This window comes from Oryctolagus cuniculus, chromosome 2, assembly GCF_051225735.1.
Source record: "Oryctolagus cuniculus isolate XC-2025 breed Fujian yellow rabbit chromosome 2, ASM5122573v1, whole genome shotgun sequence".
In the NCBI taxonomy this organism is placed as follows: domain Eukaryota; kingdom Metazoa; phylum Chordata; class Mammalia; order Lagomorpha; family Leporidae; genus Oryctolagus; species Oryctolagus cuniculus.
The window spans coordinates 42973302-42987099 of record NC_142868.1 but is presented as its reverse complement, the minus strand read 5'-3'; the positions used below and the strand labels follow the sequence as shown (position 1 = coordinate 42987099).

General features: G+C 46.5%; 1 protein-coding gene and 1 pseudogene across 6 annotated transcripts in view; one reads left to right on the top strand and one right to left on the bottom strand.

The window, feature by feature from the left end:
* The window catches only part of GATA4 (GATA binding protein 4), a 78637-nt gene that overhangs the window by 39649 nt on the left and 25190 nt on the right, over positions 1-13798 (top strand). The gene's annotated exons all lie outside the window — the stretch shown is intronic.
* Positions 9028-11955, bottom strand: LOC149127745 (uncharacterized; annotated as a pseudogene).

The following is a 13798-nucleotide window of genomic DNA, read 5'->3' as shown; positions in this document are numbered from 1 at the left end:
TTGGGAAACCATGGGCCAGTGACCTCAGAGTGGTCTCAGTTTATTGTACCTTTGGTTTATTAATAAACTCATTGAGTGTCTGAGGTTCTAGGAAGCAGAGGAGACTCATAGAGGGTAGAGTGTGACAGATGCACATACCAGACACATTTCTTTGCTTCGTCAGTCAGCCAGTTGAGTTGTTTCTCTCCTGCTCCTTGTGAGCTGGGTGCTTGGTTTCGGAGATATGAAATATCCAAAATGGTCTCTGAATGCCAGTAGCTTACAGTCTGATAGGAGGAAATAAAAAGTGCATGTGCCATGTCAGGGCAGGGAATGAAGAGCTATGGTGGGGTATACCTGTCTTCCCCGAGAGCCCTGAGGATGTCAAAACTGGCCTTGGTGCAGAAAGTTGAGCAGGCTTGCTGGAGAAGGGACAGCTCTGCTGAGTCCCGAGGGATGACGGAGAGTTTGCTGTGTGCAGAAGGGACAGCTCTTTTGCAGCCTAGGGTAGGGTACACAAGGCTGGGAAGCAGGCGAATGCATCGAGAAGAGTTCACACTTAGCCTTGGGGTAGAAAACTTGAAAGTAGAGCAGGATTTGAGTAGACTTAGGATCCATGTCTTTGGTTATAGGAATTGTATAGAAAGGCTCAAAATTGTGGCTCTTGGTTTTATTTTTGCCTCCCTCAGGCAGGGCAATGATTGACTTCCTGTCCCATACTGCATCCATTCAGACGAGAACTCTGCTTCACGTGCAGCTGCACACTGCCAGCATATTTTGGGAGAGTTCCGTGTGTGTACTCTAGCAGGGCAGACGGCTGTGCGGTTTGTGTACAGACTGAGGCGGGGGAGGGGAAATGCAGGTCACTCCTAGTCCCCAAACCTGGATCCCTGCTACCAGGAGGGAGAGGAATGAGGTGTGTCTGACCCAGGACCAACAGCCTTTTATAACTCCACCCTCTTTCCCCGTTCTTTGTAGGGGTGGTGGGTGGCAGGAGTGGCCTTGAAATAGGAACAGAGATGATCACAGGAGAGAATACTTGAATGTGAGTGTGCATCACTAGACTCTGCAGAATGGGCTCATCAGCACACTTACCTCCCAGGAGGCTTAAAAGTCAGGATGAAGGGCTCTGGATAACCCCTTATTTTGACATCTCTCTCTCTCTCTCTCTCTGATCCATCTTTTTTTAAGTTCAATTCTTGCCTTTAAACCAGTTTTTAAATATGGAAATCTAAACATATGCAAAATTAGAGAATAGAATACCTAGCTTCCAGCCTCAACAAATACCAACCCGTGGCCAACTGTTTCGTTCTTACCTCTACTCTCTTTTCCCTGAACCTGCCATTTTTAAGCCAATTCCAGACAGCATGTCATATCATCGAAAGCACTTGTGTATGTCTCTGTAAGACATATAAGGTATCTTTTTAAGTAGAGCTCCAGTTCCAAATTGTCACCTCGAAGAAAATTCACTGACACTGTTAGTGTCCTGAGATGTCCACTGAGTGTCCACATTTCCCTGTTTCTCTCATTTTCCTTCACCATTTGTTCTAATCAGAATCTAAATAAGGTGCATATGTTGCCTCTGTTGACATCTCAAGTTTCTTTTGTGGGTTCTCCCTTCCCCTCTCTTTCTTGTGCTTGCAATATGTTTGCTCAGGAAAGGAGGCTTTTCTTGTAGAAATTCTGCAGACTGCTGTTCTTCATGACACTTAGCAGGTTCCTCCCTCCCTCACTGCATCTGTGATTGGAAAGATAGACTTGATCAACTCAGGTGGAAGCTTGGAGCCTTTAGGGGTTGCAAATGGTAATGTTCTGACGCTGTCATTCCTCCGTTTATTAGCTGGAACTCTTCTACAATACTAAATACATTTTTAGCTTATCAAATATTTGGTACCCTGAGGAAAAGTTTGTATAAGAAAGGGTAAATGCAGGTTGCTTTCACTTCACTTTTCAGTGTTCAAAATAACAAATGAGTTCTCCAACATCCTTCAAAGATGACCAGTGAGATACATTTTTTTTAGTGTCATTAAAAACTCCTGGGTTTAAACAGATGAGTTATAGGATGTGTTTTTGTCCCTGTATTCCAACTGATGCTCAAAGTATCCTACTTTTTGCTAGTGGGAACTTGTTCAAATCGACTCAAGTACATTTGACAAAATGTTAGCTTAATAGTTTCCTGCTTTTTGTACTACAAAATGTTCCAAGCCCTTCTCTTCCATTTTCTTCTCTCCGACCTGAATTTGGCCATTTCCCCCAAGAAACTCTGGCTCCTTTCATGAGGAATGGTATTTGGAGCTCGCTCTTGGCGCTTGCTGTCCTAGTTGTGCTTATTACCATCGGGTTAGTCTTTCAGCAGAGCTAGGAAATACTTCACCCGCCCGCCCGCCCCAAAGATAAGATAAAATATATCATGTGCTCATACCAATGCTTCCAATTCAAATTTGGGACTAAAGGGATTTTTATTTCACTTTGTGCTTATTTTTTAAATTGCAGTAAAATATACAGAACATAAAAACTGCCATCTTAAATATTTTTAAGTGTAAAGTTCAATGGCGTTAAGCACATCCACATTGTTGTGAAAGCATCGCCAGCGTTTATCTCCAGAGCTTTTTCATCTTTCACAGCTGAAAGTCTGCATCCATTAAACAATAAATCTCCGAGTCCTCTTCTCCCCAGCCCCAGGCAACCACCGTTCTACTTTCTGTCTCTGCGAAGTTGACTGCTCTAGGTACCTCATATGAATGAGATCATATGGCATTGGTCCTTTTGTGTCTGGCTTCTCTCACTTAGCATAATGTCGTCAGGATTCATCCATGTTATGGTGTGTGTCAGCGTTTCCTTCCCTTTTAAGAATGAGTCATATTCTGCTGTGTGCATAGACCACTTTTTATCTATCCACCCATCATCTTTCTGTGGACTCTTGGGTTGCTTCTGCTCTTTGACTATTACAAGTGATGCTCCATTTTTACCTGGCTATATAAGTATCTTTTTGTGTTCCTGTTTTTAATTTTTTAAGTATATACCTAGAAGTAGCATTACTAAATTATACGATAATTCTATGTGGTTTTCAGGAACCACTAAACTGGTTTCCATAATGACTGTATCATTTTACATCCTTCATGACATCTTTACATCTTTTCTTTCTTAAATATTTATTTATTTATTTCAAAGTCAGAGCTGCAGAGAGAGAGGGAGAGACATCTTCCTTCTGCTGGTTCATTCCCCACATGGCCACAATGGCCAGAGCTGGGTCAGGCTAAAGCCAGGAGCCAGAAGTTTCACTCAGGTTTCCCACATGGCCATCTTCATGTGAACCACCTGAACCATCTTCAGCTGCCTTCCTAGGTGCATTAGCAGGGAGCTGGATTGGAAACAGAGCAGCCGGGACATGAACCAGCACCCATATGGGATGCCAGCACTGCAGGCAGCAGCTTAACCCACTGTGCCACAGCACCAGCCCTGCCATCCTTACATCTATAAGTCTTTTCATCCACATCCCAAATCCCATTTTGACAGGTAGAGTTACAGACAGTAAGAGAGAGAGAGAGAGAGAGAGAGAAAGGTCTCCCTTCCGTTGGTTCACTCCCCAAATGGCTGCCTCGGCTGGCGCTGTGCCTATCCGAAGCCAGGAGCCAGGTGCTTCCTCCTGGTCTCCCACATGGGTACAAGGGCCCAAGCACCTGGGCAATCCTCCACTGCCCTCCCGGGCCACAGCAGAGAGCTGGACTGGAAGAGCAGCAACCGGGACTAGAACCCAGTGGCCATATGGGAGGCCGGCACTGCAGGCGGAAGATTAACCAAGTGAGTCACGGAGCCCCCCCCCCCCCAATCCTATTTTTAACTCCAACCCCATTTCTCCTTTCCTTTATGCCATGGTATTCATAGAGTCTCAGAGTAATAAAACCAAAACTTTCACCAATAATACAGTTACTGAAACCTGTTTTGTGCACCTGTTTTCTAGTTCCTGGCTTTGGGCTCCTGTTCAGCTACATGAGCTGGGGTGCACCTGCCTGGATTCCACTGGGCATCTTGGACATCACCACCTACAACCTGTAGCTGTCCCCATGTCCCCAGCAGTCTGGTTTCCCCTTCGGCTTAGCAAGGTTGACACAGCTGGAGCCAAAGTTGGGTGGAGGGCCTTGAAAGTCAAGTCGAGAGCTTCGGGACTTTGTGAATTGAGGGCAAGTATGATAGAAGCAGTAAATCGGGAATATGTATACACAGAAGGATGTGTGTATATGCGTGTATCAGATGGATTACTGGCATGGAGGCTGAAGGCAGGGAGGTCAGAGAGGAGGTGTTCAGAAGCTTAATCTAGTCCTGAGAATGAGTGAATGATGGCAGAAGATATGAAAGGAAAGGCAAGGGGGAAAGCACCAGGTCAAATTGGGAAAGGGAAGCTGTAGGGAAAGTCAGTGATTATTATTCTCTCAAGCATCTGGACTCCATTGTGAAGAGAGCTGCGGGGGAGTGAATGTAAGATATCTTACATTCTTACCCCCAGTTCACATAGGCAGTGGATCATCCTCATGTCACTGCCCTGCCCAGACATGGTGTCTACAAATAAATTCTGGGCTGCCCTTTCATGCTGTCCTGGAGAGAGTCATTGCTTGTATTGTAAGCCTTCCTGCTTACCTGATGCACTCCCTGTGTAGTGAGGGTAGAGGTGAGGAGGGGGCAGGGGGGATGCATTGTAAGGAACTATCCAAGAATTCTGCATCTGAGGTTCCTCTTCATTGACCTACCATGTGGCCCAGGCCAGTGTCACCTCTTACTGCCCCATCAGGGGTTCAGACCTACTTTTCTTCTCAGTAGTTTAATTTGCTATGTTGAAAAAATCTAAAGGAACTTTTGTATAGGGAGTTGAATAGATTTTGAGTGGGTGTGGAAGTTACAGAAGGATTTCTCATCCATCTGTTGCCCAAGGCCTGGGGATTGGATTCTTCACTTGTCCCTTCAGGCCTGGCAGCTTCCTGGACTGATGGGATAGGCTGGGAAGTCAGTGGCACTTGTAGGGAGGGCAAAGTGCAAGAACTGGTAACTGCCTTTGATTGGTTGGCTGTTGGGAGGAAGGCAGATTCGATCACATTTCTGGAGAGTCCCTTGGATTTTACTACTTGGGCTCCCATGAGTCTTCGTCTTTGTGGGGAAGGCCAAGATAAGTGGAACTTCTGAGCCTGGCTCCTGTCTCGGAGGTCAGCCTTGCTGCTGTCTGTGATGGCGGCCAGGCACATAGAAATAGAGTCCTGGCTCACAGGACGTGCCGGATGATGGGAGCACCACGACAAAGCATCTGGTACCTGGTGCTTTCCTAGTAACCCCACAGTACCTTTTTATGCAGACACTTTTTATCTCCTGTCCTCCCCAAGTGACTGAGGAAGAACTGGAAGCAAAAAGAAAGAGAATACAATCAGAGAATACAAGTTCCCATTGCCTCTCAGTAGCCAAGAGGCAGGGAGAAGGTGGACCTTGTGAGTGCGTGAAACTGAAGATTGGTCTCTCATCTAAACCTCAGGGCTGCCTCGTCTCTGCGGCCAGCTTCTGCCATGTTTCCAGGCAGAATTCCTGAGAACCAGACCTTACGGTGCTATCCTTTTATATGGATTATTGATCCACCAGACTAGAAGTGTTTCTAGGGCAAGAATTGCACCCTGTTTCATTTTAGGGTCTGTAATACAGTCACCTGGCAAATACCAGATCCATGGTCATTAATTAACATAAAAGGATATAGTCTGGAATTCATCCTCATGTCAGTAATCCCTTTGGCTCCCATATTCACACCTGCATGAATGGCCCTACTGAGATATCCTCTCCTCCAGGGAGGAGAGGAGTCATCCTTGAAAAAGGGACCCAGGAGGCAGAAGTCCAAGGATGAGCCTGTCCTGATCCAGGATCAGCTGGACAGGCAGAGGGACCCTGAGAGAGGTGGTGGGAGAGGAGCTCCAAGAATTGACAATGCATAGAGGGTCAGGAGGCAAGAGACGGACCTAGAGAGCTCCCGTGATATGTTCTCCAAGGTTGCAGCAGAGAGCAGGGCACCTGGAAGTTGGATCCACCCTCAGCATGTGGTGGTCTGAGGCATGGGGGAGGGATGTGCTGGTGGAGACATCCAGGAGGCAGATGCGGTCACGGTGGGAGTCTGAGGGTCCCCACTGCCTCTGTGTGAAGCCTTGAGAACAAGGCAGAGCCCCCAGGATGGTGAGGAGGTGCCAAGAGGGCCAAGGAGGAGCTCAGCTCAGCAGAGCTGGCCTGTACTGCAGTCGAGGCGTGTGGGGCAGCGCAGGCAGCGGCCCTGCGAAAGCGAGCTGGGGGTATGGAATGGCTGAGTACGTGGCTTCACGACAGCCGCCAGCACATTGCTTGGTTCCCTGTTGCCCCCTTGCTCTTCCCATGGTGCTCTGGGCCCACTGTCTCCCTGCAGACTCTGGAGCCTTCTCTCATCATGTTTGCCCTTTGCTGCGGGTGGGGACCTCCACCCACTGTTTTCCCTCCTCCTGACTGGGAGAAGAAGTCCGGGATCCTTCACAGAGAGCCTTGGGGGGCCTCAGGGAGAGCTTTGTGTATACCCCTGAAACTGCCTCTCAACCTCATCATAACAAACCAGCTCAGGAACTCCAGGATTCCCTGCAGAAACAAACTCTCCCATCAGACTCTGTTTAAAGCGTGTAAGTGCCTGTTGATTTTGGAGGAGAGTCTCTCCCTGCCCGAAGTGCTTCGCAGAAGTGACGAGACACTTTCCTGCGGGGAATGTTGATATTAGGTTTCCTGCCCTGTGTAAACACATCTCTAGGAATGGCATTAATAATGGGGACCCGTTCCCCAGGATAGAGCAGAGGGGCAGTGGGGAGAGATGGAAGAAGAGGGCGAGATCTGCCGGGAAGGGGAGAGCGGACCACACGGACCACATAACCAGCTGTTCGTGGGGAACAGAGTCCATTAGCCAGACTTGTTTTCTTTGCTTTTGAGAACTTTTGCTTATATTTCTTATTGGGACCTCCAACTTTTTACTCATTGGTTGATGATAAAGGAGTGGCAGTAGAATCTTGTGGCTAAGGAAGCTGAACTGGAGTCAGACCTGGTTTAAAATTCTAGCCTTTCCCCTTATAATGTCCTCGATTTTCATGGGTATAAAGTTGAATTGAAGTTACTTCATGGGGTTATTGCAAAATGAAATAATGTTCATAAAGCATAATACTTAGCATACAGTCTATCTGTAAGCATTACCTATTAAAAAGCTAACTATTATCATTAAATGAGATATTACTTAAAATAGGAGGTTTTTTGCTTCTACTAACAAAGGTGCACAGAAGGATGCCAAGTTGAATCGAGGGATTTGGATTACTTGGAATTTGCCTCTTTTTTTCTGTTTCAATCTATAGTTGAGGGTATGGGCCCCTTTTCAATTTATTGCCTATAATTCTTTCTACATGAGCACACACGTTTATGCAGGCAGAAGTTAGTTGGAATTATAGTTGCCTGAAGAGTGATTTTTTTTTTTTTCACAGGCAGAGTGGATAGTGAGAGAGAGAGACAGAGAGAAAGGTCTTCCTTTGCCGTTGGTTCACCCTCCAATGGCCGCCGCGGCCGGCGCACCGCGCTGATCCGATGGCAGGAGCCAGGTGCTTCTCCTGGTCTCCCATGGGGTGCAGAGCCCAAGTACTTGGGCCATCCTCCACTGCACTCCCTGGCCACAGCAGAGAGCTGGCCTGGAAGAGGGGCAACCGGGACAGAATCCGGCGCCCCGACCGGGACTAGAACCCGATGTGCCGGCGCCGCAAGGCGGAGGATTAGCCTAGTGAGCCGCAGCGCCGGCCAAGAGTGATTTTTTTTTTTTTTAAATAAAGGTTTTAGAATATTGTAAAGCTCCTTCTAAGGGAGTTGGGACCATTTGCTTCCAATGAGATTTGAACCAGAAGAAAAAAGGCAGAAGCTACTTGGGTTGAACTCAAGAGGAGACAGGACTGTGGCTGGGCTGTGGAGGGATTGTGTGTTCTGAGCAAGCCCTCGCAGTGCCGGCCCCGGGAACCTCTGAGATGCAGTGGGATCGCCGTCCACTTCGAGTTCTCTCAGTAGACCCTTCCCTAGGGTAGGAGCCCAGCAGCCCTGGTGAACATTTTGACCATACTAAATGGTGTTTCCTGAAGCGGGGGGGCTAGCCTGCCAGCTTGTGAATTTCTGCCCAGAAATGTATAGGACCCACACTGGCTGCTGCATTCCGAGTGGCTCTGGAGAGGGTATCAGGGTGAGGAGGAGCCACTTATTTTTAAGGATTTAATCCAATCCAGTTTTTATTCTACACTCTGGATGGTTCTGTCATAAGAACAGTGTATCCAGTAATTTGCCTTAGTCTTAAGTAATGCATTGCAGCATTACTTTTAATCTCTGTTCTAGAGTAAATTTAAAAACTCAAACAGCAATTTTCATAATTAATATGAAAACTTTGAATTTTTAAAAAGGACACTGTAACAAGCTGTTTCGTAACTTAAGTATTTTCCACTTTTTAAAATGCTTTGGAAACTGAAGCTTGAATCTGCTTCTCTTTATCTTCTCTGCTTCCTTTATCGACCCTCTAGTTAGTATTGGGCTGCTGCAAGAATGCTCAGCTTTAGACATTCATTTGTTTCTTCAATAGGGTACCTTAAAAACCTGAGAAAGAATTCAAGGGAAAAAGATGACATGTCATGTATTTTTTCAAATAAAAACGGAAAACTAAGTGAATAAATTTTTGGCATACTAACAGTGTTCCTTTGATGTAGGATGTTGAAAGAACTTGTGATCACAATCTAATTTAAACTTCTGCATCAGAAACTAACTTCTCATAACTTCTGTAAGGTAATTGTAGAGAATATTAAATGTAACACATTGGGAAGAGCCTTCCAAGATAATATACAGAGGACAAGAATGTAAATCCTACAACTCCTGTTTTCATGTACGCTGAAAGCACATAATTCTCTCATAACAGACAAAGTCTGTAACATTCTGTTATGAAAAACACAACCATGCTAGCTCCACTACACAAACCATAATCCCACACCTATGAAACAAAAATAGAATTAGTGATGCATTATTACCTTATACAAATTTAACCAATGTGGCAACTGTGTCAACAGAATGAAAACATTTTCAGGACCTAAGTGCAGACTGTACATCTTAAAAGCAAGCAAAAATGCAAGACCAATCCATGCGTCATGTATTCAGCTGAACAGTTGGGTGAGAACATCGCAAAGGCACATCCCTAGACAGCTCTCCTACGGGGAGCTGCAAGAGAGCAGAGTACTGCACGATCCCAGCACGTGTTGGGGGAGCAGTTTCAGACACATGTGTGCAGAATCCACTTTTCCAAAAGCGTCTTCACAGTTCCGTCTTTGTCTCTGTGTTGTTTTCCTGGCTCTCGTTCTACACTTTGGCTCCTTCCACGATCGTGTTTGTCCAACTAGTTCTAGTATCACTGTGATCTCGTGTGTGGAACCGTTCTTTGCTTCTGCTGTGCTTTCTAGATTTTTCTTTGTTGGGGCTGTGCTCTTGTTTCTTTGATTTTTTTTTTCTTCAACACTGCCAGTTCTTCCTTGACTTCCACTTCTACTTTGTTTATTTGATTTTTCTCTACTTTCATTTTTGTGTTTACTTGATTTTTCTTTGCCCCTGCTTCTACTCCATTGCCCTGCATTTCTACTCCTACTCCTGTTTCCTTTCCATGCTTCTACTTCTGTTGTGTTTCCTTCTCTTTCTTGGAATCTTCTTTGTCATCTGATGCTGCCTATCTTCTTTGTCTTTGTTTTTCTTCTCTTCTACTGAACCCATAGCTAGTTAGTTCCTGGGACCATTCTCTCCTTTTAAAAAATATTTTATTTATTATTTGTCTGAGAGCTAGAGTTACAGACAGGGAGGGAGAGAGAGAGAGAGAGAGGTCTTCCATCTGCTGGGTCACTCCCCAAATGGCCGCAACAGCTGGAGCTGGGCCAATCTGAAGCCAGGAGTCAGGAGCTTCTTCCTGGTCTCCCAAGCAGGTGCAGGGGCTCAAGCACTTGGGCCATCTTCCACTGCTTTCCCGAGCCATAGCAGAGAGCTAGATTGGAAGAGGAGCAGCTAGGAAGCAAACCAGCACCCATGTTGGTTGCTGGCGCTTCAGGCCAGGGCATTAACCCGCTGCGCCACAGCGCTGGCCCTGGACCGTTCCCTCTCCTTTTCTTGATTAGTCCCTGTTTGCTTATCGTAGTCTCAACCTCATTTTCTACCTTTCTCATGTTCTTTCTCTCTTTCCCAATTCCCATCCCTTCTGTCCCCTTTACAGTCACAACTTCCACTGCAGCGTCTACCTCCCGTTATGCCTGTGTTCTCATCTCCGGTCAACAGGTCGTCTTCATCGTTCTCCCTTTCTTCAGCTTCACGCTCCAGTCGTTGCTGTTACTTCTTTCTCACCTGTATCAAAACTAGAAGACCCAAGGCCCTCCTAATGATGACTTCTACTTCTTGGTCTTGGGAGCCTCCTGGATCTCATTGATCTCCCTGGAGACCCTGAAAGCCCTGCATTTGACGTGTCTAACTCCTCAGCCCCTTCCTTCCCATCTTTCTTGATTTTTCTAGGTCAAGTTTTAAACTGTTGATCAATATTCTGAGCTGGAACTGGAATTCTTGGAAGCAAAATAGAAAGCCAGTCCAGTTTTGTAGAAAGATCACGGCATTTCTCCAGTGGTCAATTCACAGCCTCCACGTGCCTTCACACGTAGGTCTTCTTCAGCAGCCGGGAAGGATTCAACCAATGCCATGGATCTGTCGGTGGCTGTGGCTGTGGCTGTGAATACCTCACATACATAAATCCAAGGGCTCAGACATATGGAGAGCCTTTGTGTGTTATAAGACCCATCACTTGCTCGTGAATTGAGTTCAGAGTAAATTGTATAGCAGACAAAATGCTGTACAGACAATTCCTCCTGTTCCAACATCTCAGACCCCTCCACACAGCTCTGTCTGGCCCACTGCTTCCTCTGTCCCATGCTTCACCATGGGTACCTCCACCTGTGCCCTTGGGCTGCTCCAAGCCTCACTGGAAGACTGAGACAGTCCTACAAAATCTCCCCCACCACCTCATGGTAGCTCGTGAGCTCGTGGAGCTGAGCTTCAGAGTAAGGGGATGACAGGATGCTGGTCAGGACCATGGGGTTGAGGCTCATCGTCTTCTCATTGCCTCACAGCGGCAGCACATGGCCCCGCTTGCCCGAGACTGCCTATTGATGGCGCCTCCGCTACTGCCGCCGCTGCCACTGGGCTGCAGCCATGGCCGCCTGGTGCTGCGACTCTGAAACACATTTTCTAATAACTCAGGATATACTTCCTAGGGGTTTCTGCCACTGACTGGCTCTATGGGCTGGGAACAAGATCCAAGCTTCTTTGTGCCTCCATCTTCACTGAGGAGTGATGTGGCCTTGGTGTCCATCCTGGAGGAGCCCTATGGAGCCTTCAATTCCTTTGTAAAAATGAGTGAAGTGGACCCACACCTCCTAGGTCTATGGGCCCTTCCAGCTTTGATGAGCTCTCTGAGAGTCAGGAGGTAAGGACGTAGGGGGATAGTGTAAAGATTCTACCAAAAATGGGAATTGAATGTGAAAAACAGGAAGACGTGAAGGGTGCTTGCTTGTGCTGTGACTGTCAGGGAGTGGGGGCTTGGTCTGGCCCCCCGTAAGGGAAAGGCGTGAAGAGTGGTAGTGGTACAAGCCCAGCAGTGCTTATTCTGTGCCTTGCTCTCCTCTAGCACTGTGCCTATTCCCAGTGAGTGTCCTGCAGACAGGGTGGCAGTGTGCATTGTCAGGCAGAGAAACCAAGGTTGCAGGGATGTGCTCAAGGCCACAGGGCCGCGGCTGGTGGGACCCAGGTCAGCAGACCCCCCAGGGCATGTGCCACTCTGCTCCTGCCTGTGTCAGCTGCACTGGGTGAACGGCCTCCCGTTTCTGGGAGATGGGGCCAGTGGTGTTCCCGAACAGCTTGCTCCAGGCTGCTCTGCTTGAGTGATCCTCCTTCCCTCTAGATCCTGAGACCACAGGATTTTTGTGGGTTGTTTCTGGGGGGATCCTGTCTTGTTTTTTCTTGTCCTTTTCTCTCCTTTCCATTTCTTTCTTCTCCGCAATCCCTCCCCTTCTTACTTTTCTTTCTCTTTGCTTTCCTTGTCTCCAATCTTCTCTACTACAGCTACCACTCCCTCTGAGTTTTTTCTAGAAGAGTGGGTCTACAAAAATGCTGCCTCAAGACATCTCCCTGGGGCTGGCGCTGTGGCGCAGTAGGTTAATCCTCCTCCTGCAGTGCCAGCAGGCTCTGGTTCTAGTCCCAGCTGCTCCTCTTCTAATCCAGCTCTCTGCTATGGCCTGGGAAAGCAGTGGAAGATGATCCACGTGCTTGGGCCTGTGCACCCACGTGGGAGACCTGGAAGAAGCTCCTGGCTTTGGATCGGCTCAGCTCTGGCCATTGTGGTCATTTGAGGAATGAACCAGCAAGATGGAAGGCCTTTTTCTCTGTCTCTCTCTATGACTCTGCCTCTCAAATAAATAAATATATCTTACAAAAACAAAAAACAAAACAAAAAAAAAAACAAAACCTAAAACAAAGCACCAATTACATCTCTGGTGAAGTTAGGAGATAGCTCATACCCCAGCTGTAGAGACACGACAAATACAGTAGAAATTCTGACATCATTGAGCGAAAGACTGAGAGCTGGTCCGTACCTCCTAATCTCTAGCTGGGCATAAATATCTTGGTTAATAAAATAAATGAGATGGGAAAAGAGGGGTAATGTTTTTGTTATTTGCAGATCAAAGAATGATCAACATCACTAAGTAAATATGAGAACACTTCAAAAATTCATGGAAAATGGAATTAAAAGATAAATTTATTCCTGCATGATGGCCCAGTGGACTGGGCTGCTACCTGTGATGCCAGCATCCCATGTTAGGGTGCCGGTTTGAGTCCTGGCAATTCAGCTCCCTGCTGATATGCCTCAGAAAACAGCAGAGGGTGGGACTGGGAACACTGTCACCCATATAGGAGACCCTGATGGAGCTCCAGGCTCCTGGCTTTGGCCTGGTCTATCCCTGGCTGTTGCAGCCATTTGGGTGGTAAACAAGTGGATGGAAGATCTCTAACTCTGTCTCTATGTCATTCTGCCTTTCAAATAAATCTCTAAAAAGTCAGGGGTAATTTTTCTTAAAGATAAATTTACTTGGTACAAATATGTTTTGAAATGCGTGCGTATGAAGGGTTCATAGGGAATCTGTGTTATGGGAAAACTACGCAAGCTCTCTGTGGACACTGCTGCACTCTCCTGATAGGATTAGGAAAACATGGCCAAGTGGGGGAAGGCGCTGTACTCTCAGCCTGGAAAGCTCAGCAGAATTCTGTATTCAAAACTCCCCCAAACAAATCTGCAATTTTAATGCAATCCCAGGAATCGTCCCAAAAAAGTGCTGTAAATTCAACTTGTCAAACTGATTATAGAATTTATATGGAAGAGTTATTGTATGAGACTGACCAGGATAATTTTTTAAAAGAAGCCTTAAGAAAGCAGGACTCACCCTTTCAGAAATCAAAACAAACCAAAATAAAGAGGCACTGGCACAGAAACTAATGCAGTGATGTGTATTACGGCCTCGGTGTGTGTAGCAGTGAAAAATTACTTGCTGAAATACAGCCAAGGCATTAAGGGTGTGGAAACCACCATATTAAAAAGACTGGCATTAACATTGGATCCTTTCAAGTATCAAGTACAGCTAGACAACTGAGGGAATTAAGGAATCGAATGTAAATGTTATGTACCTTTACAACGTAAAACTAA